Source organism: Pinus tabuliformis, chromosome 5_1 (assembly GCF_031772625.1).
Source record: "Pinus tabuliformis cultivar Carrire ecotype Pingquan chromosome 5_1, CPIR1, whole genome shotgun sequence".
NCBI classification, from domain to species: domain Eukaryota; kingdom Viridiplantae; phylum Streptophyta; class Pinopsida; order Pinales; family Pinaceae; genus Pinus; species Pinus tabuliformis.
This window is the reverse complement of record NC_142305.1, coordinates 391,580,649-391,606,608: the sequence shown is the minus strand read 5'-3', so window position 1 is coordinate 391,606,608 and position 25,960 is coordinate 391,580,649.

The following is a 25,960-nucleotide window of genomic DNA, read 5'->3' as shown; positions in this document are numbered from 1 at the left end:
CACTTCAAGAACTAGTCACATTCCCTTAGATTTGCATGACTGAATTAGACATTATAGATAATGCAAAGAATAAGCATTGAAGCTCGATATTTTGTGGAGGAAACCAAACTCCTTATATAATAGTTGAAGGGTCCTAATAAGGAAGTTGACTTATGCCTTTTGGAGGGAGTTGACTTCTTGATTTCAAATTTGAATTTTGATTTTTAGAGCCATAATTAAAATATTTTAGGATGGAACATGAAATTGAAATTTGAAGTTTTATTGGAGCCAAAGTTAATATCCCTTGATCAACATTGATTAGATTATTTTTTCTTGATATAAATCATATTTCCCTTTTTGAATTTGATCATACCTATTTTAATTGAAATTTCTCAAATAAATAATTTTCTTTGTAGTACCTCCTTTGGGGTTTTTGACCACTGAAAGAGATCACCAACTTTGAATGAGCATATCTCCTCAATCTTGAGGAGTCTCGTGGTATGCCACATACCATTATATTTTTCATGACAAGGAGAATCCAATGATGATGATTTGCAAAGAAAATTATTTGATCTGCATCTTCAAAATCTTTAACAAGTGCGAGGTTCCTAGGATTTTCTAGGGGTTTTAACTAATGGAGATTTCAATTGATGACAAATATTAAGAGCATTTAATAACTGACCTTGGCATCAATGAAAACACCATTCAACACTTATTTCAGTCACAATTCACAATTATAATTCATATCACAACTTCAACTGAGAAATATTTTTGCAGTAAGGGATACAAGGATTTAAATAGAGATCATCCTAATCACATAATTCTTAGAATGGAAAGTCTAGTTGCAACTTGCGACTTGTGTTGATTCTAATATCACAAAGTTTAAAATGTGTCTTCCATAAATTTGTTACCCATTTTCATTTTTCATTGGGTCTTTGAACCATGAATATTTCAAGGCTAAATGGCAAGGGTCTTCCAGGTTACAAACAAGGAGTGGAGGTTTCTACAAGAGTTATATGGTTCGAATGATTTGAGCCATAAAAATATGAAATACATGAATTCACACCCTTCCAAAGGAATAAAACCTATGATGGCACCAAATAATAACATTTAAACCTCAACATGATTTAAATATTCTTCACGTAAACTCAATATGCAAATGCATGGTGATAATTGGAATTGAGTCATGGGTTTCGGTTTAAGCACTAGACTTTGTAATCGTAACACAATTTATAATGTTCAGGGCAAACCATGGTGGAAACCAATGGCCACAACATGATACGCCAAGGGATGGGTGTATTATGACCATAAGCACCAGGTCTAGAAGTTAAGGGAAGAATCAAGGGCAATGGTATTATGGGTAAGCGTCAAGGTAATAGGAGAGTGCTCATGTCAAGTGTATAAGAGCGCAGGACGAGGGTAATGAAGGGAATGAACACCTAGAACTGAGAATAATGATGATAGCTGCAGGATAAGTTGCATATAGGAAATGTGCATTAATTTTATCACGTGCAATGGGATCAACAAGGTCACAAGTCACAATAAGAGTAAATGATGTAATTGGAAATAAGAGTAAAGGATTTGACCTTCCTTGTAGACCAACCTTGCAACTTAGCCCTGCTCTTCCTTCTTAAGGTCGCAAATCACATTTTCAACCCCTAGCAATAGAGCTAGAAGATATGACCAACTTTGCCAAAAGGATTTGTGACTAGTTCTGCATTATCAAATTGTAGGCCCCACTTGAAGTTTGCAATATGTCTACCATTTGAAAGAGTGAATTACAATGGATCTCTGAACTGCAACTTGACTTGTAGCGTGATGATGTATAATACCAATGTGTGGAAATAATTGCAAATAATATATTAGAAATGCAAATGTAGGGGTAATATATCAATTGCATTGGGAAGAAGGATAAAGAAATGAGGTGAAAGGAAGAATAATATAATGCAATGTGTTGTGATGGAGAGATTTATACATTGAGTGCAATAGAGATGATTATAATTGCAATAGTGAAAGCATTGATACCATTAATGTTTTAAAACATATATTATAAATGCGTTGAACGGTAAAAATCATACAATCTGCAAGAATACAATGCGTTGTTTCCAACACGTTGGTATGAATGGCATATCCAATGCATTGAAAACAAAATATGATACATTACAATGTGATGGGAGGCAACACAAGATAATACTTTTCACGGAACAAACAAATATATTCTAAGGTTATTAAAGCACTACCATAAGAACATTTCAAACACTTTTTTTAAAGGGATATGTAAAAGAAGAGTTGGAGTCATATTTTGGACCTGCACAAAGGGAAAACAATCCCTTCTTTGAAGCAAGAGATAATACATCAATCACAATATAAGGAAAATTTTGTCAAATGCTTTGTGGGAGAGTATAGTAAATGTGTTTCATAAGAGTTAAAGAGATATTACAAAACAATGCATTGGAGTAACGACCAATAGCTTCATGAACACATCGTCTAAATAAGTGGCAACCGTTAGATAATCAACTCAACACCAAGGCCATCCCATGGTTTAGTAAAGACATCAAAGGGTTTCTCTAAATAGAAATGACTCTCCTACATGTTGCCACCTCAAATCTTGTGGCGCTTCTCTTGTAATATTTTACATATTATCTTGTCATAAAATAACGAGAGCATGCACAATTCCATATCATTATAAAAGTTGTTGGGAAGTTCAACAACCATGGGGGTAGGCTAAAGGTCATGGTATGTGAACGATCACCTCATTTTTAAAAATATGCCCTCACTCCTCATTTTGTAAAGGGGATTTTAGCACCTGAGCTAGGCTAGCTTTAGATAGTTGTTTTGGTGCTTAATGAGCTAGTAGGGTAAGTTGTGGTGAGGATAGGGTTTTGTTTTGGAAGATGGTTTGAGTAGCCCATGTTTCACTATTGGGCTTTGATGGACTTGTTGAATATGTAATTCAATTTCGGCATTGGTTCTCGTGCATCTACATAGTGGTTGTTTTGGCTATCCATTATTTCCATTATGATGTATGTGTGCTTTCATGTGGGCGATATAATAATGAACTAATTAATGGCTTATGGCTTGCATATTTGCTTTGAATATTTGTTTTATTATTTCACGCTATGTCAGTAACTTATTGTGAACTGATTTGCAATTAACTCCTGACACTTTCCTATTCATGTATGTCTGAGATAGTTTTGGCTCACAAACCCTTCTTGAGACATACTTATTCTTACTGGTTTGTTGTTACATTCTTGTATTCCATTATGTAGGTTATCAATCGTGAGTTAATATCATCCCCATTCTCCAGGAATTTGATTTTTTCCCTCACTTTAACATCTAAGCATCTAATAGCTAGGAGAAAAACTCACATGGTGGTAGTTGGGCCCACATACTGGATGGGGCTCTTATCAAAAACGGTGTGAGGTACAATTAGGACTTCACACGTAGGAGTCCCCCTAATTGTTGGTGAGATATTTTCCCTTGTAAACAATCTCAAACACTGATGAAAATGTTTCCATGTCAAAGAGCACATTGGGAGCTTTCCAATGCTAATTGAACAACATCAAATGGAAATCGCATGAGAAAAGTATGGTCTTATGAAGTTTTGGTTAAACAAGAAAAAATATGTGCAAGTCCTGACACATCGCTATATATGTTGACGTGGCAATACAAATTCTGAAATGGCATGATGGATGGATTGCTATCATAACTAGCTACACTTTCTCAAATCTCTAATATAATATTATTCACATGGAGCTTAATAAGGAACATGAGGGGATACGTCTATGAGATAAAGGACATACTAGGTTCACACAAACACATCATATCATCAATTATATTCTCAATTTTAATGATATGATTGAGAAGGCAAGGCATTGCTCTTTGAAAGTCTATTGTTGATTTGTAGGCTTTCAAAATGTCTTTGTCCCTCAAATGCCCCTTTTCTAGAGGCTTAGAGTCATCAACATATTCAAGACCTTTTTTTATTTCCATATTCTTTTGTGTGATTTGGTTATTGGTTGTCTCTGTGTGACTCATAGGGTGTTTGACTTTGTTAGGAGTATTATTAGGGTCGTGTAAGGGTTCCCTTTGGCTCTCACCTTTTTGTATATACATTGATGAGCCAGAGTCATTTCTTCATGAGCATATCTAAGATGGAGATGGGTGTTATGAGGTTTGTTTCTCATGGGTGGTAGGAACCTTGCTCAATTAGTTAAGATATGTGTAGAATGTTTCAAGCCTAGATGATGCTTGCTCAAATAATGCATATAGTTTGAAACATCCATAGTTGTCTTATATAAGTTGGGATACCTTTGGCTCGCGGTTTGGATTTGCAGATCAAAGGGGTTGAACGTTTCATTGTTGGTGGGTGGATTGCAATTCTGGTCCACTTTGTACATGGATGGGCTTGCATGACACCTTAGAGAAGGAAAAATTGCTAGACACTACCCATACATAAAGAGGATGCCCACATGTGCAAAGTCCTATAACAAGTTTTGGCATTCATATAAGGGTGAACAAGGAACTTCGTGATTGTGTTAAATCTAGGGTTGACACAATAGGGTGAATTGTACATTGTTTGGTTGAAGAATGGAATAATTAGGACCTATAGGAGGCGATCTTGTAGATGTTTCAAGGGTTCGGGTTGAAATTGATATAGGTAGTTGTGCCTTGAAAAACCATATAGGTAGTTTTGATTTCGACAATTTTATTCTATAAAAGAGCCACAAAGAATTGGCCACACTACCTCGTATCTCATAACCTTCTTCATGTAAATAAAGTTGAAGGCATTTCCTTAAGGGCTGCTTATACGTGCATGTTGTGGTCTCTTGCATGGAGGAGTGTTATATCTTGCAAAGCATTTTGCTGACTAAGTAATATAGAAATATCGTCTGAGTATAAAAGTATTATTGGGATGTTTTAATGCTACAATTGAATGTGTGCCCATTGTTGGATGAATTTGGTTGCACATCTAACATATTTTTACTTAAGGTGAAGTTATAGACATAATGAGAATTTGCATAGTTTAGTTGTAATACACACATGTTGGTCAAGATTTTGTAGGCAAGGCAATGACTTACAATTGGAGATGACCAAATTAAAAAAATTAGGAAACATTGTTAGGTTTGTAATAGGTGTCTTCTTCCCTAGGCTTTGCTATCTACTATGATTTTCACTGATGATATGATGCTCTAGGATTCATCTTTAGAATATATATAGAGAAATCTAGATGCACTAGCCCTATTTTATGACCTTTGACAGTGGACGATCAACTTGTGTGAAACCAAGATCTTGATATTTCACGTGTCAAAGAAGTTTCTATTGGATTATCACTTATTTTTCAAAGGATAGGAGATCCATATTATTAACACTTACTCTTGGGGATGCAATTCTCAACACCTTGTTCAATATGACATATGCTTTTCAGTCCTAGTCCAACAAAGGATATGAGTCCTTTTTCCTTCTATAGGTGTAGGTGTTTTTCATCATTTTCCAAGAATTTCATCCATGGTGTCTCTAATGGTCACACTCATTCGGTCCACATCCATTTATGGCTATGAGGGTTTACGAACTTGTTTACTGGAATCTCACTTAGTGTTAGTAGAGAGAGTGTAGAGTTTGGAGCCTGACCCCTCTAACTTGATACTTTCTTCAATGGTTGTTGTACTTCTACATTGGTTTCTAAGTTTCATCAACTTAATGAAAGGGTAGGATTGATATCTATACCTGGCCCATTGTTTATTAAGGTCCATTGCTTTAGGGTGCCCCCAAGGTCATGCTTAGTATTGGGTTGTGTGGGTATAAGATATTCTAGAATTTGTGGGTCTTTCAATGGACCAACTTCCTCCATTTAGGTACTCTCTTAATCCTCGAAGTTGCCTCTTACCTATTAGGAAAGTGTTGAAAAAAATCATTCGAGATGACATATCTGGGAAATTCATATAAATATTTTTTATAAACCCATCAGGTGGGTTACATTCAAAGATGGCTTTCTACACTATTCACTACATGGAATTGAGAGACAAACTCATTGTTTGAGTTGGCTACACACATTATCATTATATGCATGCTACTCATAATTCCATGTGCAGTTCAAAGCAAGTTTGCATGGATTTCGAGTGGAGATGGATAATTTGTTCAATTGGTAAAATATGATTTGTCATTTGTGCCATTTTCAAGAGATTGAGATAGAGGCATCATTCATATTTTTCTACACCATATACTATGATATCTTTGGGAGGTACCATTTTCTTTTCATGGGGTTATAAATCCTTTCTAGTTTATTTAGGTGCCTTGACTAGGGGTGCATGAAGGCCGAGTAATGGCCTAATAAGGATCCACAAAAATTATTCAAACCTTCTAGTATTAGTATTAGTTGATTTCTCTTCCATTAGTGACTACTTGTGAATGTTTTTTACTTATTTATATTAGGATCTTCTTTACATTATATTCTTAGTGTTATTCTTCACCAAACAGTAACCAATTCATGAACATAAATAGACAAGAGACACAACATGTAGGCTATAAGCCAGGGACAAAACCTCTCACTCTTTGAGAGGAAAACTTGCACAAATTCTTCTTATAGAGATTATGATTGAAGAATACCAATACCAAGACCCTTGACCTATTTCGCCACTCCAAGACCAAGACAAAATTCCTCTTTGATAATCACTCTTCTTCTTGTATCCTCTTCCACTTCGACCTTTATATCATCACCGAGATCTTGTCATTGTATTCATACTGAGATCTCATTTACTGTGAGACCTTCTTATTTTCATATAACTGAGGCCTTCCTTACTGGGATTGTCTTCTGCTTTTTGTCATGAAATTCAGGGAAAACCAAACTCAACTTAATTGTGATCCTATTCGTACATCAGAGAGATCCAAATTGTATGCTCCTTGGATCAATGAACTGTAGTATTCTCTAACATCATATTGGAGTATATATGTTCTTGTTCGAGCTGTTGTAGTACCGAAATATTCACTCAAAAAATTCGAACTTTCGTTTTTCTGTGATGAGCCCAAACCAAATCCTCATTGTCCCTTCTTTATATATCCTAGCTTCTTCCTCAACACCTGAATTGCTATCAAAACTTATTACTGTTCTGTTCACCAGAATTTCAGAGAGAGATGCGAAAACTGAACTGTGTAAATGTGAAGAGCCCACCTGCCTATTTATAGTGGTTGTCCTATAAATAAGTCGACCTGTCTTTATGAAGGGTTGTGTCTTCAAATAGTGAGCCGACATGAGTGTTGTTACTCCATCTTGAAGCCGACAAAGAAGAGGTGGACTTGTGCTTGTCGTTGGAGGGCTATTTGAAATTATTTTGACTCATATACATTCTTCATACATGACATTGACTCTATATGATTTTTATGACAAATCCTAAAGCTCTCAATGGGAGCTTATCTAAAAATAAAACCTCTTGCTCATGAAACCCATGAAGCAAGGCATAATAATAATTTTATTTTTCTTCTTTACATCATTTACAAAAATCACAGTTACATGTCATTATGAAGACCGAACCTAGTTATACTTTTTCAACACTCCTAAGGCTACCAACTTAAATTATTCATGGCTAGCACTTTCCAACATCTCATAGGTCATGATTCTATCATATTTGTGAAAACTAGGTTGTTTTATATAGTTCCACAGAAGCAGTGTTATTCGATCTACCAAATGAAGGTCGAGATTAAGCCATTTGAGTGGTATTGGTGGAAAATTTATGATCTTCAACATATGATGATATAAAATACCTTGGAAATCCATTTTGCATCAAGCATATTGGTTTTCGTAGCTATGCTTCCATTTTGAATGGAAGCAGTGTTAGTGATAGACAATTGTTCAAGGTAGTTAGAAAATTTGCATTCATCAGATAGATAGAAAGTTGGAAAGTTCGTGGAAAAAGAGATAGTTGCTTCATGAGTTTTTTGGTTTTTCGCATGTTCATCTATCAAATTTCCTTGAACTATGATGCTCATATCACTGGTTGGAGATGAGCATAGTTTTAAACTTCATGGAATCAAACTTATAACAAATTTATTTTTGGAAATTCTTGAAGACCTCAAGTCATGTCCATTTATCATTTTTCTTTGCTCAGATAAACCATGTCATGATTTGAGTTTATAAACATCATAACTAGAATGGCTACTAGAAATATCTCTTGCATCCCCTTCTAATCGATTACCACATACAAGATTCCTTCAATATGAAAACCACTATTATTACTATTTGAACGATTGGGTGGCATGTTGGAAGAGCTACAACACTTGATGCCATTTATAGTTTCATTTCCCACCAAATGAATCTACCAGGAAGCCATGTCAGAAACACAACTTGCCTATTTAGATCCATGGTCCAAGTTACTAATCTGAACTTGTATGCTAGCCTCATGAGCTTCTACAGTTGTGGAACTATGTTCAGCCAAGGATGTAAATGAAATCTTATTAAGCCAATAATTTTCATATGAATCATTAGAGGGCACACATCTTTCAACAAAATTTGTTTCATGAACTACAACTGCATTTTATCAAGCTTCTCTTTAACATCTGAGTTTGATGATTGCAAAAATCATGTTGTTTCCCCAAACAACCTACGTTTGAGAGATCATAATATGGGATCCGGAATAGATAGATGATGTACATTGCCAAATGTTTCCACTATATTGAGAAAAAACTTATCCAGTTCTTCATCAATCTTTTCCTCAGAAGAAAGTAGTATTTTCCCCAACTTTTCAGCACCATAAGTAAATGCACTATGTATGTGGTAGAAATTTCCTTTGCCACACTATGGCATGGATTGTTATTTTGTTGCAATGAATAAATTTTATTCAAATTCTTTAAGGTCAATGATCGATTTTGATTATCGTGACGCTTGAGAGGAAGATAAAACTGATCAATGCGCTCCTTCAATAATTTATTTCTAAGCACCAAGTCATGTCCATCTGTTTCAGGTGGTTCAATATTATTTTCAGTAGAGATGGACAGAGGGACTTGCAAACTGAGACAATAATTATACCAATCAAACTTGCTGAAATAATCCAGAAACCTGTGTAAAACCTCTAATGGATCATGCAATGATGCATGAAAAACATCGAATATATATAGAACCAAAGTTTTCAAAGCATATGTAGAAATAAGGCCATGGTATGCACTAAGTATTCTACTTTCATAATAACACCATGATTTAACCAATATAATACTATGCTTGAATAAATGGTATTTTCCAATAATCCATTTGTTGGCATTATGATACAGGTGTTGTCCTTGATGGAAACTCACTCACAGGTCAGTTCAGATTTGATAAAGGGCAACTCACATTGTAATAGGTCAATTCAGAGGTAACAGGGCATTGGTACAGAAGAACAGGAAGTTGGAACAAAGGTCTACTGATCAGAATCAAGAAGTTGAAGGAAAAGGATGTTGTAAGGTAGTTTAAGTTGTATACGCAGGTTCACCTTGTCAAAGCAGTGTATACACGCGGGTTCATAGAACAAAAAGAGTGTATACGTATGCACACACTTTCACAAGAGGAAAAGCATGTATGGGTTGGAAAATCAAGGAAATACAAGATTAAAGAATACCAAGGGTCAATACCATGGTATTAGCCCACAATATTGAGCAGAGTAACGACTATTTGATCTCATCCAAGAATACCACAGGTTCTAAGTGTTGTTTTGGTCTGAGGTATTGAGAAAGGCCAAAAACTATATAAGGAGGAGAAGATCAAAGGGCCAAGTGTGCAAGTGAAAGGGTTTCTCAGGAATACTTCTATCTGAAGTATATTTTATGTTACAAGGGCTATGATTATGATATAATCTGAAATATTTTTTGCACCTTGAATTCAATGTTGGATCAGGATCATGAGACCTGAAATGACTTATCATTGAATGATCTGATATTGGTTGGGCTAGATCTGATTGCTTACACATGTTTTATTCTTTAAATGTCATGATCTGGGTATGTTTGAATTTTGGAATAACAATGAAGTTGTAAGTTTGTATTTACATATCTATACGCTGGTTAGCCTTGGTGAAGGCATGTATACACGCCGGTTCGAAGTTTCCAAGTAGCGTATGCAAAAGAAAAGCCTGTTATTTAGAAATGTCTGTTTTATCTGATCAATGCTATTGGTTTACTTTTGTTTGTCAATGATGTCTTCTTAGATCTGAATGCATAAGGAGATTGAGTGTGATTGATTGATTAATTAAGTGAGAAGGGTGATCTTTGCTACTGACTGTCTAGATCTCTGTAATTTGATAGTAGATGTTCAAAATATTACTGGTTGGTACATATTTGATTCATAAGTTTTTATGATTCAGTAGTTTTAGAGGTATACGAAGGTTTGGTTAAAGGAAGTAGCGCATACACGCATGTTGGGTTCATTAAAGTAGCGTATGCATTCTAATGTATGATTTTTAAGGTTGCAAATGGTTCTAAATGATGATGTAGTTTTATGGGTTCAACACAGTGTTCCGGTGACAGTGATCTGACTATTTAGATTGACTAATTATTGGTTGATGCCATTATTATTATTATAGAGTTTGAGCTTCAAAGTTTCTGATGGGCCCAGTGTGAAAATTTGATGAAACGAGGCCTTCATATTGTGTTGTTGTGTACAAGGAGCATCCATTCTGATTTTTTATGAAACGTGGTCCCTAGAGAAAGAGTGAAGGTTGTAGCCTTCTGTGGGCCAGCGCCTACGTACTGGTAAACATATCGGCTAGTACAAGGGCTAGGGGGTTGTAGCTCCCTTCCAGTAGAAGATGGAGAAGGAGAGAAGGTTGTAGCCTTCTGTAGGTGGGTTCCTGCTTACTGGTATGAGTCTGCACCAGTACAAGATTATAAACAAATTATTCTTTATATTAAAGGAGACAGAGACAACAACAACAGGTGGTTTTTCTCCCGCATTGGGTTTCCACCTTAAATCTTGGTTTTCATGTGTGTTTCTTATGTGTGATGGTTTATTCTATTATTATTGCACATGGTTACTTTTTAATGTTTAATAAAGTATTAATGGATTGATTAAATATCAACATATGATGAATTAACTGAATCACAAGTTCACTGGATATACGATGGTTTCCTTAAGAATAGTTGCGTGCACACGTAGTTCCCTTCATTGAAGTAGTGTATATAAATCTGATTATGAAATGAAAAAGTTATTGATTGGTAATTATTGATTCACCCCCCCTCTCAGTATTATTCCCAACACCATTTGACCTTCTCAAGGAAGCAAAGTGTACACAAACCACAAAGTTGATTAAAGGAGATATCTATTACAATATTCTCAACTAGGCATTTCACAAGTTTGGCCTCAACATGGATGTACTTGACTTCTTTCACCCTAAATTCAACAAACTGGTTGTGCTCTTCTTCTTCAAGGATAAAACACACATGCTTTGCCATTTATCCTCAATGTTTTGAAAATTGTTGATCATGGTTAAGTCAACATCACCATTAGGAAGATGTGTTTTAGCGATAATGAGCCAAATGCAAAAACCTTTATGCTCGGATGAGACCAAATTTAATAACACTTTCTAGGAATAATGATCTTCCTTTTCTTTCTTAATGCTTGCTATGATGTCATTAGTACTAATATAACCTTCATACTGCTATAATAAGCTTCCATTATACCCAATAGTTGAGAAAGCTTGAGCAAATTCGTGTTAGCATAAAGCTAAAAAATGAACAATACATGTGTTTCTAGAGGATGTAGGACAACACAATATTCATACAACAAATTCAACACCTCTGGATCCCGCAGTGTGGATTGCTCAATATGAACCAAAGTTTCACCGAGATGTCCAATATATACTAGCAGAATCTTCCTCCAAGTCTTGGTTGCAACTATTACCTGGGACATAGATCCCTTAAACTCTATTAATGATAATGAAACCTCCATCTTCCCAATCTGGTTAAGTTGTCCTCCTATAATTTGCTTGTATTTTTAAGAAGTTCTCCCTTCTCGTTATCACCTTGTTTTTCAACGACAAATGGTGTTTCAAAAAGTAGCTTATACTTTCCCCAAATGACAACAAACGAAGATGCAATAACTACTCAACTAATTCCAATACTTTGGTTTCTTTGATTTCTCAAATGCTTGGATATCTGATTTAGATTGGTTATCATTGTTGAAAGTAGTGGTACACTTCATCTTAATGTCCATTTTCTTCCTCAAGGTAGCCTCAACTCGTGCTCCATAATATTCCATTCTCATGGAAAACTAAGGTCTGGTATCTCAAATTGAACATACACATTAGTGAATCTTGCATGGATTCTTAGCAGGAAGGTTTCTGTTTTCTTTTGGGTATATAATGAATGCCATGTTCTCACTTGCTTCAAATACCATTTTAACTCACAACCATCATCTTCCCTTTATCCTTTTCTCATGCCACTGAGCAACCTTGGCACTTCATCTTGTGGTCCTTTATTCTTTTCTCCTACAATCTCAAAATTGCTATTTTCACTTGCACACTCATATACAAATAAGTTTTTAAAATAAAATAAGGGTATATTAGCATAACTTCATAATTCATATATGCAAGATGGGTGAAAACCATAATGAATACCGGTCTAGACAAATGAAGAGAAGTTAATCCATGTGAAACCAAAACCACAACAAGGCTAAAGATTTTGTAAAGTTTGTTTACAACATGATCTATAGAACATAAGAAATTTATGTAAGATGAGGGCTAGGGTCAATCATGCTTCTATAAATCTATGCATACTACTCGTTTTCATTTCCCTCATCTGAGCTTGATTTTTTTTTGCATTTGGATTTGTACTACTAAAAACACATCTTCCTGATGGTGATGTTTACTTTACCACGATCAACAATTTTCAAAACATTTAGGATAAATGGGAAAATGATGTGCATGTTGTCCTTGAAGGAGAAGAGAACAACAAGCTTTCCGAATTTAGGGTGAAAGAAGTTCAGAACATCCATGCTAAGGTCAAACTTGTGAAATACGTAGTTGATAACATTATAGTAGATATCTCCTTTAATATGCTCGGTGGTTTGTGTACAATTTTCTTCCTTGAGAAGGTCAATCGATTGATTGGGGAAGACCATTTATTCAAGCGTACTATTATGCTAGTTAAAGTATGGCGTTCTTATGAAATTTGAATTCTTGGTGCACACCATGGTCTTATTTCTACATATGCTTTGGAAGGTTTAGTCCTGTATATATTCCATCTTTTTCATGCATCACTGCATGGTCCATTGGAGGTTTTATATAGGTTTATGGATTATTTGAGCAAGTTTGATTGGGATAATTATTATCTCAATTTGTAGGGACGTGTAGCCATATCTCTTGATAATATTGTTGAACCACTTGAAGCATATGGATGTGACGAGTTGCTGAGCAATAAATTCTTGAAGGAGTGCACTGATCAGTTTTCTCTTCCTCACAAGGTTCTTGATAATCAAAATCGATCATTTTCCTTAAATATTTTGAATATAATTGATTCATTGTGAGAAAATAATAATCCAGTCTGTACTGTCAGCAAAGGGATCTATCGCATACACAATGAATGTAGCTATGGTGCTAAAAATCTGGGGTAAATATTACTTTCTTTTGAGGAAAAGATTGTTGAATATATGGATAATATTTTTCTAAGTACAATGGAAAGGCATGGAAATGAACATTGTCCAAATATTTCAGATTCCATCTTCTTATCTCTAGAAAGTAGTCTAGTAGGGGGAATAATATGCTTCAAGAAATCATCAAACTCAAATGTTAAAGACAATTTCACTAAAATGCAATTGTAGACAAGGAAAAAAATGTCACTCAAAGAAGTATGCCCTATAATGATTCATATGAAAACTATCCACTTAATAATATTTTATTTACATCCTTGGCTAAACATAGTGCCACAACTATAAAAGCTCATCAAGCTAGCATATATGTTCAGATTAATAACTTGGACCATGGATCTAAAGAGGCGAGTTTTGTTTTTGACATGGCCACCCACCATATTCATTTGGTGGGAAATGAAATAAAACAAGGAACCAAGTGTCCTACTTCCTCTAACATGCCACCCAACCATTCAAATAGAAATAATAGTGGTCTGATACAGAAGGAAATCCTATCTTTGGTAATCGATTAGAAGGGGATACAAAAGATATTTCTAGTAACCATTTCAGTTATGATGTTTATAATGTATAGTCACCACATGGTTTACCTAAGCAAAGAAAAACGACAAATGGACATGTGTTGAGGTCTTAAGGAATTTCCAAAAGAAAATTTTTTATAAATTCAATGCCTGGATGTTTAAAACTATACTCATCTTTGACAGGTGAGATGAGCATCACATTTCAAGGAAATTTGAGAGGTGAACATATGAGAAACCGAAAAATTCATCAAGCAACTATCACTTCTTCCACAAACTCTCCAACTTTCTATCAATCTGATGATAGAGAGCTACCTTGAACAATTGTCTATCAATAATGCTACTTCCATTTAACATGGAAGCATAGCTGCAAAAACCAAGATGCATGATGCAAACTGGATTTCCAAGAGAGATTATATATTCATATGTTGAAGATCATAAATTTGTCATTGCTACCACTCAAATGGATTCATATCAACCTTCATTTGCTATTGTTTCTGACACTTTTTCCATTCATGACTTCAGGATTGAATAACAATGCTTTTGTGGGTTTATAGAGAACCACTTTTTTACCAAAGGTGAATATCTTCTAGTTGACAATGTCTTCTTGTTTTGCAGTTTACCTTAATAGTGAACTAAAGGTAATAAGTATAGAAGAAGCCCTAACTTCATCAAAGAATATATATTCCCAGGTTGGTGCTTGTCTTCATTTGAGAAAGACTCCCTTGACCATGGAATTGACATCTACACTGTGATTTACAAATGCAAAGTCCCTTTCCATTTAGCCTTGAAATATTCATTGTTCAAAGACCCAACCGAAATGAAAATGGGTAACACATTTATGAAAGACACGTGTCGAACTCTGTGAAATTGGGATCTACACAGGTTGAAAGTCACATCTAGACTTTCCATTGAATCTAAGAATTTTGTGATTAGGATGATCTCTCTTTCAATCTTTGTACTTCTTATTGAAAAATTATTTCTCATATGAAAGTGTGATCTACACTAGAATTGCAAATTGTGACTGACATGAGGCTGAAATTCACGCACATAGTATCCATTGTTAGCTATCTAATTTTGTGACTTGAAATAAGAGTAAAGGATGTGACCTTCCTTGTAGACCAGGCTTGCAACTTAACCCTGCTCTTCCTTCTTGAGGTTGAAACTCACATTTTCAACCCCTAGTAAGAGAGCTAGAAGATACGACCAACTTTGCCAAAAGGATTTGTGACTAGTTTTGCATTATCAAATTGTAGGCCCCACTTGAAGTTTGCAGTATGTCTACCATTTGAAAGAGTGACTTACAATGGATCTATGAACTGTGACTTGACTTGTAACGTGATGATCTATAATACCAATGTAGGGAAATAATTGCAAATAATATGGCAGAAATGCAAATGCAGGGGTAATATATCAATTGCATTGGGAAGAAGGATAAATAAATGAGGTGAAAGGAAGAATAATATAATGCAATGCGCTATGATTGAGAGATTTATACATTGAGTGCAATAGAGATGATTATAATTGCAACACTGAAATAATAACATCTTGCGATGGAAAGCATTGATACCATAGCTGCTTTAAAACATATATTATAAATGTGTTGAACAATAAAAATCATACAAGCTACAAGAATACAATGCGTTGTTTCCAACACGTTGGTATGAATGTCATATACAATGCATTGAAAACAAAATATGATACATTACAATGTGATGGGAAGCAACACAAGATAATACTTTTCATGGAACAAACAAATATATTCTAAGGTTATTAAAGCACTACCATAAGAACATTTCAAACACATTTTTTAAGGGATATGTAAAAGAAGAGTTGAAGTCATATGCTGGTCCTGCACAAAGGGAAAACAATCCCTTATTTGAAGCAAGAGATAATACATCAATCACAATGTAAGGAAAATTCTATCAAATGCTGTGTGGGAGAGTATAGTAAATGTGTTGCATAAGAGTTAATGAGATATCACAAATCAATGCATTGGAGTAACAAGCAATAACTTCATGAACACATCATCTAGGTAAGTGGCAACTATTGGATAATCAACTCAACATCAAGGCCATCCCATGGTTTAGTCAAGACATCAAAATTCTTCTCTAAATAGCAATCAATCTCCTACATGCTGCCACGTCAAATCTTGTGGCTCTTCTCTTGTAATAATTTACATATTATCTTGTCGTAAAATAAAGAGATCATGCACAAGTCCATATCATTGTAAAAGTTATTGAGAATTTCAAGATCCATAGGGTAGGTGAAAGGTCATGGTAGGTGAACGATCACCTCATTTTTATAAATATACCCTCACTCCTCGTTTGTAAAGGGAATTTTAGCACTTGAGCTAGGCTAGCTTTAGATAGTTCATTTGGTGCTTAATGAGCTAGTACGGTGAGTTGTGGTGAGGCTAGGGGTTTGTTTTGGAAGATGTTTTGAGTAGCCCATGTTGCACTATTAGGATTTGATGGACTTTCTGAATATGTAATTCAATTTCGGCATTAGTTCCCATGCATCTCCATAGTGTTTGTTTTGGTTGTCCAATATTTCCATTTTGATGTATGTGTGATTTCATGTGGGCGATATAATAATGAACTAATTAGTGGATTATGGCTTGCATGTGTTGCTTTGAATCTTTGCTTTCTTATTTCACGCTATGTCAGTAATTTATTGTGAACTGATTTGCAATTAAATTCTGTCTCTTTCCTATTCATGTATGTCTGAGATAGTTTTGGCTCACTAACCCTTCTTCAGTAATGTTTCTTCTTATTGGTTTGCTATTACATTCTTATATTCCATTATGCAGGTTATCAATCGTGAGCTAATATCATCCACATTCTCTAGGAATTTGATTCTTTCCCTCACTTTAACATCTCCACATCTAATAGCTAGGAGAAAAACTCACATGGTGGTCGTTGGGCCCACATACTAGATGGGGTTCCTATCCCAAACAATGTGAGGTACAATTGGGACTTCACACCAAGGATTCCCCCTAATTTTTGGTGGTACATTTTCCCTTTTCAACAATATCAAATAGTGATTAAAACAATTCCATGTCGAAGATCACATTGAGAGCTTTCCAATGCCAATTGATTAGGGTCAAATGGAAATCGTATGAGAAAGGTATGGTCTTATGAATTTTTCGTTAAACGAGAAAAAAATATGTGAAGGTCCTGATACATGGCTATATATACTGATGTCGTAGTACAAATTCTGACATGGCATTATGGATGGATTTCTATCATCACTAGCTACACTTTCTAAAAGATTTATTCTAATATTATTCATATGGAGCTTAATAAGGAACATGAGGGGATACATCTATGAGATAAAGGACTTGCTAGGTTCACACAAACACATCATATCATCAATTATATTCTCATGTTTAATGATATGATTGAGAAGGCAAGGAATTTCTCTTTGAAATTCTATTGCTGATTTGTAGGCTTTCAAAAGTATTTGTCCCTCAAATGGCCCTTTTCTAGAGGCTTAGCGCCATCAACATATTCAAGACCTTTTTTTATTATTTCCATATTATTTTGTGTGATTTGGTTATTGGTTGTATCTGTATAACTCATAGGGTGTTTGAATTTGTTAGGAGTATTATTGGGGTCAAGTAGGGTTTCCTTTTGGCTCTCACATTTTTGTATATACATTGATGAGCTAGAGTCATTCCTTCATTAGCATATCCAAGATGGAGATGGGTTTTATGAGGGTTTTTTCTCATGGGTAGTAGGAACATTGATCAATTATTTAAGATATGTGTATAATGTTTCAAGCCTAGATGATGCTTGCTCAAATAATGCATAGAGTTGTGAAACATCCATAGTTGACTTATATAAGTTGGGATACCTTTGGCTAGGGGTTCGGATTTGTAGATCGAAGGGTTTGGACGTCTCATTGTTGGTGGGTGAATTTCAATTATGGTCCACTTTATACATTGATGGGATTGTGTGACACCTTAGAGAAGAAAGATTTTCTAGGCACTACCCATACATAAAGAGGATGCCCACATGGGAAAAGTCCTATAACAGGTTTTGGCATTCATATAAGGGTGAACAAGGAACTTTGTGATTATATTAACTCTAGGGTTGACATAATAGGGTGAATTGTACACTATTTTAGTGAAGAATGGAAGAATTAGGACCTATAGGAGGCCAACTTTAGATGTTTCAAGGGTTCTGTTGGCAATTCATATAGGTAGTTATTCCTTGAAAATCCATATAGGTAGTTTTGATTTCAATAATTGTATTCTATAAAAGAGCCACAAAAAATTGGCCACACTACCTCGTATCTCATAACCTTATTCATGTAAATAAAGTTCAAGGCATTTGCCTTATGGGTTGCTTATAAATGCATGTTGTGGTCTCTTACATTGACGAATTTTATATCTTGCAAAGCATTTTGTTAACTAAGTAATATAGAAATATTGTTCGAGTATAAAAGTATTATTGGGATGTTTTAATGCTACAATTTAATGTGTGCCCATTTTTGGATGAATTTGGTTGCACATCTAACATATTGTTACTTAATGTGAAGTTATAGACATAATGAGAAGAGTCTTAATTTTGTTGCAATACACACATGTTGGTCAAGTTTTTGTAGGCAAGGCAATGACTTACAATTGGAGATGACCAAAATAAAAAAATTAGGCAATGCTGTTAAGTTTGTAATAGGTGTCTTCTTCCCCATGTTTTTTTATTTACTATGCTTTTCACTGATGATGTGATGCTCTAGGATTTATCTTTAGTATATATGTAACGAAATCTAAATGCACTTGCCTTATTTAATGACCTTTGATAGTGGACGATCAACTTGGGTGAAACTAAGATCTAGATATTTCACATGTCAAAGAAGGTTCTCTTGGATTATATCTTCTTTTGCAAAGGATAGGAGATCCATATTGCTAACACTTACTCTTGGGGATGCAATTCTTAGGGCCTTGTTCAATATGACAAATGCTTTTCAATCCTAGGTCAAAAAGGATATGAGTGCCTTTTCCTTCTATAGGTGTAAACGTTTTTCACCATTTTCAAAGAATTTCATCCATGGTGTCTATAATGGTCACACTCATTAGGTCCACATTCCTTTATGGTTGTGAGAGTTTACGACCTTGTTTACTGAAATCTCACTTAGTGTTAGTAGATGGAGTGTAGAGTTTAGGTCCTAAACCCTCTAACTTCACACTTTCTTCAATGGTTGTTTTACTTCTACATTGGTTTTGAAGTTTCATCAACTCAATGAAAGGGTAGGATTGATATGTATACTTGGCCCATTTTTTATTAAGGTCCATTGCTTTAGTGTGCCCCCAAGGTCATGCTTGGTATTGGGTTGTGTGGGTATAAGATCTTCTATAATTTTTGGGTATTTCAATGGACCAACGTCCTCCATTTAGGTAGTCTCTTAATCCTCGAAGTTGCCTCTTACCTATTAGGAAAGTGTTGAAAAAAATCATTCGAGATGATAAATATGGGAAATTCATATAAATTTATTTGATAAAACCATCAGGTGGGTTACATTCAAAGATGGATTTATACACTGTTCACCTCATGGAGTTGAGAGACAAACTCATTGTTTGGCCTGGCTATGGCCTGGCTATGGCCTGGCTACACACATTGTCATTATATGCATGCTCCTCATAATTCCATGTGCTAGTTCAAAGGAATGGATTTCGAGTGGCGATGGAGAATTTGTTCAATTGGTCAAACATGATTCTTCATTTGTGTTACTTTCAAGAGATTGAGCCAAAGGCATAATTCATATTTTTCTGCACCATATACTATGAGATCTTTGGGAGGTACCATTTTCTTTTCATGTAGTTATAAATCCTGTCTAGTTTATTTAGGTACCTTGAATAAGGGTGCATGAAGGCTGAGTACTAGCCTAATAAGGATCCATGAAAATTCTTCAAACCTTCTAGTGAATTATCCTTAGAAATCTATGATTCATATGTTCCAAAAGATGCCACAAAACTTTAGCAAGAAACCAATGAAAGGATAAACTAGTTGATGAGCCCCAATATTGCAAAGGAAATGTTGCAACTCCTAAGGCAATGAACTTAAATTATTCATCGCAAGAAATTTCCAAAATCTTAGAGGAGATGATTCTCTCATATTTGTGAAAACTAGGTTGTTTTCTATAGCCCCACATAAGCAGTGTTATTCATCTTGAAGGCATCAACGGAAAAGTGTTAGAACCAAAACTAAATGAAGGTCAAGATTAATCCATTTGAGGGGTATTGATGAAAAATTTATGATTTTCAACCGATTATGATATAAAATCTCTTGGAAATCCCTTTTGCATCATGCATCTTTGTTATTGTGGCTATGCTTACATTTTGAATGGAAGCAGTGTTAGTGATAGAAAATTGTTCAAGGTAGTTGGAAAATTTGCAGTCATTAGATTGATAAAAAGTTTGAAAGTTCATGGAAGAAGTGATAGTTGCTTCATGGCTTTTTCGGTTTTTCAGATGTTCACTGCTTAGATTTCCTTGAACTATGATGCTCATCTCACTGGTTGGAGATGAGAATAGTTTTGAACTTCCTGGAGTTAAAATTATAACAAATTTTCTTTTGGCAATTCCTGAAGACCTCAAGTCATGTCCATTTAGCATTTTTCTTTCCTTAGATAAACCATGTGCTCATTTGAATTTATAAACATCATAACCAGAATGGCTACTCACAATATATCTTGCATCCTCTTCTAATCGATTACCACATACAAGATTCCTTCTATTTGCAAACCACTATTATTACTATTTGAACGATTGGGTGGCATGTTAGAGGAACTAGGACACTTGATGCCTTATATAGTTTCATTTCCCACCAAATGAATTTGCTAGGAATCCATGTTAGAAAAACAACTTGCCTATTTAGATTCATGGTCCAAGTTACTAATATGAACATATATGATAGCTTGATGAGCTTCTACGGTTATGGAACTATGTTCAACCAAGGATGTAAATGAAATATTCTTAAGCCAATAATTTTCATATGAATCATTAGAGGGCACACTTCTTACAAAGAAATTTGTTTCATGAACTACAATTGCATTTTATCGAGCTTCTCTTTAACATCTGAGTTTGATGATTGCTAAAGCCTAAAATCCTGTTGTTTCCCCAACCATCCTACCTTCTGGAGAACAGAATATGGGATCCGGAATAGATAGACGATGTCCATTGCCAAACCTTTCCACTATATTGAGAAAAAATGTATGCAATTCTTCCTCGATATTTTCCTTAGAAGAAAATAGTATTTGCCCCAACTTTTCAACACCATAAGCAAATGAACTGTGTATGCGGTAGAAATTTCCTTTGCCAACACTATGGCATGGATTGTTATTTTCTTGCAATAGACAAATTTTATTCAAATTCTTTAAGGTAAATGATCGATTTTGATTATAATTACCCTTGAGAGGAAGATGAAACTGATCAGTGCGCTCCTTCAAGAATTTCTCGCTTAGCACCAAGTCACGTCCATCTATTTCAGGTGGTTCAATATTATTTTCAACAGAGATGGCTATAGGGCCTTGCAAACTGAGACAATAATTATCCCAATCAAACTTGCTGAAATAATCCAAAAACCTGTATAAACCCTCCAATGGACCATGCAATGATGCATGAAAAAGATGGAATATATATAGGGCTAAAATTTACCAAGCATATGTAGAAATAAGGCCATGGTGTGCATCAAGTATTCAACTTACATAATAACACCATGCTTTAAACAGTATAATACTACGCTTGAATAAATGGCCTTTTCCAATCATCCATTTGACCTTCTCAAGGAAGCAAAGTGTACACAGACCACCAAGTTGATTAAAGGAGATATCTATTACAATATTCTCACTAGGAATTTCATAAGTTTGGCCTCAACATGGATGTACTTGAATTCTTTCACCATAAATTCAAAAAGCTTGTTGTGCTCTTCTTCTTCAAGGAAAAAACACACATCATTTGCCCATTTACGCTCAATGTTTTGAAAATTATTGATCGTGGTTAAGTCAACATCACCATTATGAAGATGTGTTTTTAGCGATAATGAGCCAAATACAAAAACCTTCGTGCTCGGTTGAGAACAAATTTGATAACATTTTTTGAGAATAAAAATATTCCCTTGTTTTCTTAATGCTTCCTATGAAGTCATTAGTCCTAATATAACCTTCATACTACTATAATAAGCTTCCATTATATCCAATAGTTGAGAAAGTTGGAGCAAATTCGTGTGGGAAAAAAGCTAAAAAATGAACAATATGTGTGCTTTAGAATATGTAGGACAACACAATATTCATACAACAACTTCACCACCTCTGAATCTTGTAGTGTGGACTGCTCAAGATGAACAAAAGTTTCAACAGGATGTCCAATATATACTAGCAGAATCTTCCTCCAAGTCTTGGCTCCAACTATTATGTGGGACATAGATCCCTTAAACTCTCTTGATGATAATGAAACCTCCATCTTCCCAATATAGTTAAGGTGTTCTCCTGTACTTTTCTTGTATTTTCAAGAAGTGCAACCTTCTCATTATCACCTTGATTTTCAACGACAAATGGTGTTTTAAAAACAAGTTTATACTTTCCCCAAATGACAACAAATGAAGATGCAATAACTACTCAACTAATTCCAATGCTTTGGTTTCTTTGATTGCTCCAATGCTTGGATATCAGATTTAGATTGGTCATCATTGTTGGAAAGTAGTGGTATACTTCACCTTAATGTCCATTTTCTTCCTCAAGGTAGCCTCAAAACATGGTCCATAATATTCCATTCTCATGGAACACTAAGGTCTGGTATCTCAAATTGAACATACACGTTAGTGAATCTTACATGGATTCTTCGCTGGAAGGTTTCTCTTTTCTTTTGGGTATATAATGAATGAAATGTTCTCACGTGCTTCAAATACCCTTTTAACTCACAACCATCATCTTCCCTTTAACCTTTTCTCATGCCATTGAGCAACCTTGGCACTTCATCATGTGGCCCTTTCTTCTTTGCTCCTGCAATCTCAAAATTGTTATTTGCACTAGCACACTCGTATACAAATAAGTTTTTCAAATAAAAGAATAGTATATTAGCATAACTTCATCATTCATATCTACAAGATGGGTGAAGCCATAATAAATACCGATGGAGACAAATGAAGATAAGTTAATCCTTGTGAAACCAAAACCATAGCAAGGCTAAAGATTTTGTAAAGTTGCTTGACTACATGATTTATAGACCATAATGAATTTATGTAAGATGAGGGCCAGGTTCGATCATGCTTCTATAAAGCTATGAATACTACTCCTCTTCCTTTCCCTCATCCTAGCTTGAAGTTTTTTCTATTTGGCTCTGTACTACTAAAAACACATCTTCCTAATGGTGATGTTGACTTAACCATGATCAACCATTTTCAAAACATTTAGGATAAATTGGAAAATGATGTGAATGTTGTCCTTGAAGGAGAAGACCACAACAAGCTTGCCAAATTTAGAGTGAAAGAAGTTCAGAACATCCATGTTGAGGTCAAACTTGTGAAATATGTAGTTGAGAACATTGCAGTAGATATCTCCTTTAATCATCTTGGTGGTTTGGGTACAATTTGCTTCCTTTAGAAGGTCGATTGGCTAATTGGGGAAGACCATTTATTCAAGCATAGTATTATACTAGTTAAAGCATGGTGTTCTTATGAAAGTCGAATACTTGGTGCACACCATTGTCTTATTTCTACATATGCTTTGGAAGGTTTAGTCCTATATATATTCCATCTTTCTCATGCATCATTGCATGGTCCATCAGAGGATTTATGTTGGTTTCTGGATTATTTCAGCAAGTTTGATTGGGATAATTGTTCTCTCAGTTTGCAAGGACGTGTAGCCATTTCTCCTGATAATATTGTTGAACCACTTGAAGAAGATGGAGGTGACAAGTTGCTTAATAATAAATTATTGAAGGAGTGCACTAGTCGGTTTTCTCTTCCTCAAAAGGTGTTTGATAATCAAAAGCAATCATTATCCTGAAATATTTTGAATATAATTGATCCGTTGTGAGAAAATAATAATCCAGTCCATAGTGTGATCAAAGGGAATTTCTATCGCATACACAACACATTTAGTTGTGGTGCTAAAAAATTGGGCAAATATTACTTTCTTTTGAGGAAAAGATTGTTGAAGAGATGGATAAGATTTTCCTAAATACAATGGAAAGGCATGGAAATAGACATTGTCCAAATGTTTCAGATTCCATATTCTTATCTCTGGAAAGTAGGCTAGTTGGGGAAATAACAAGATTTAAGCAATCATCAAACTCAAATGTTAAAGACAATTTCGATAAAATGCAATTGTAGTCCAAGAAAGAAATGTCACTGAAAGAAGTGTGCCCTATAATGATTCATATGAAAACTATCGGCTTAATAAGATTTTATTTACATCCTTGGCTAAACATAGTGCCACAAATATAAATCTCATCAGTCTAGCATATATGTTCAGATTAATAACTTGGACCATGGATTAAAGATGCAAGTTGTGTTTTCGACATGGCTGCCTACCAGATTCATTTGGTGGGAAATGAAACAAAACAAGGAACCAAGTGTCCTACTTCCTCTAACATGCCACCCAACCATTCAAATAGAAATAATAGTGGCCTTCTTACAAAAGGAAATCCTAACTTTGGTAATTGATTAGAAGGGGATGCAAAAGATATTGCTAGTAACTATTTCGGTTATGATGTTTATAATGTCAAGTCACCACATGGTTTACCTGAGGAAAGAAAAACAACAAATGGATGTGTGTTGAGGTCTTCATGAATTTCCAAAAGCAAATCTTTTATAAGTTCATTGCCTGGAAGTTTAAAACTATGTTCATCGTTGACAGGTAATATGAGCATCATATTTCAAGGAAATTTGAGAGGTGAACATATGGCAAAAGCGAAAATTTCATGAAGCAACTATCACTTCTTCCACAAACTCTCCAATTTTCTATCAATCTGATGACTGCAAATATGAGATCTACCTTAAACAATTGTCTATCACTAATGCTACTTCCATTTAACATGGAAACATAGCTGCAAAACCAAGATGTATGATGCAAAACAGATTTCTAAGAGAGATTATATAATCATATGCTAAAGATCATAAATTTGTCATCACTACCACTCAAAGGGATTCATCTCAACCTTCATTTGCTATTGGTTCTTACACTTTTTCCATTCATGCCTTCAGGATTGAATATCAATGCTTTTGTGGGTTTATAGAGAACTACTTTTTCAACAAATATGAATATCTTCTAGCGGACAATGTCTTCTTATTTTTCAGTTTACCTCAATAGCTCTGACTTCATCAAAGAATATATATTCCTAGGGTGGTGCCTACATTCATTGAGCAAAACTACCTCAACCATGGCATCTCCATCGACACTGTGATTTGCAAATACGAAGTTCCTTTCCATTTAGCCTTGAAATATTTAGTGTTCAAAGATGCAACCGAAATGAAAATGGGTAACACATTTATGAAAGACACATGTCGAACTCTGTGAAATTGGGATCTGCACAGGTTGAAATTCACGTCTAGACTTTTCATCGAAGCTAAGAATTTTTCGATTAGGATGATATCTCTTTCAATCCTTCTACCACTCATCGCAAAATTATTTCTCATATGAGAGTGTGATCTGCACTGGAATTGCAAATTGTGACTGACATGAGGTCGCAATTCACACACCTAATATCCATTGTTAGCTATCTAATTTTGTGACTTGAAATAAGAGTAAAGGATGTGACCTTCGTTGTAGACCAGGCTTGCAGCTTAACCCAACTCTTCCTTCTTTAGGTCTCAAATCACATTTTCAACCCCTAGCAATAGAGCTAGAAGATACGACCAACTTT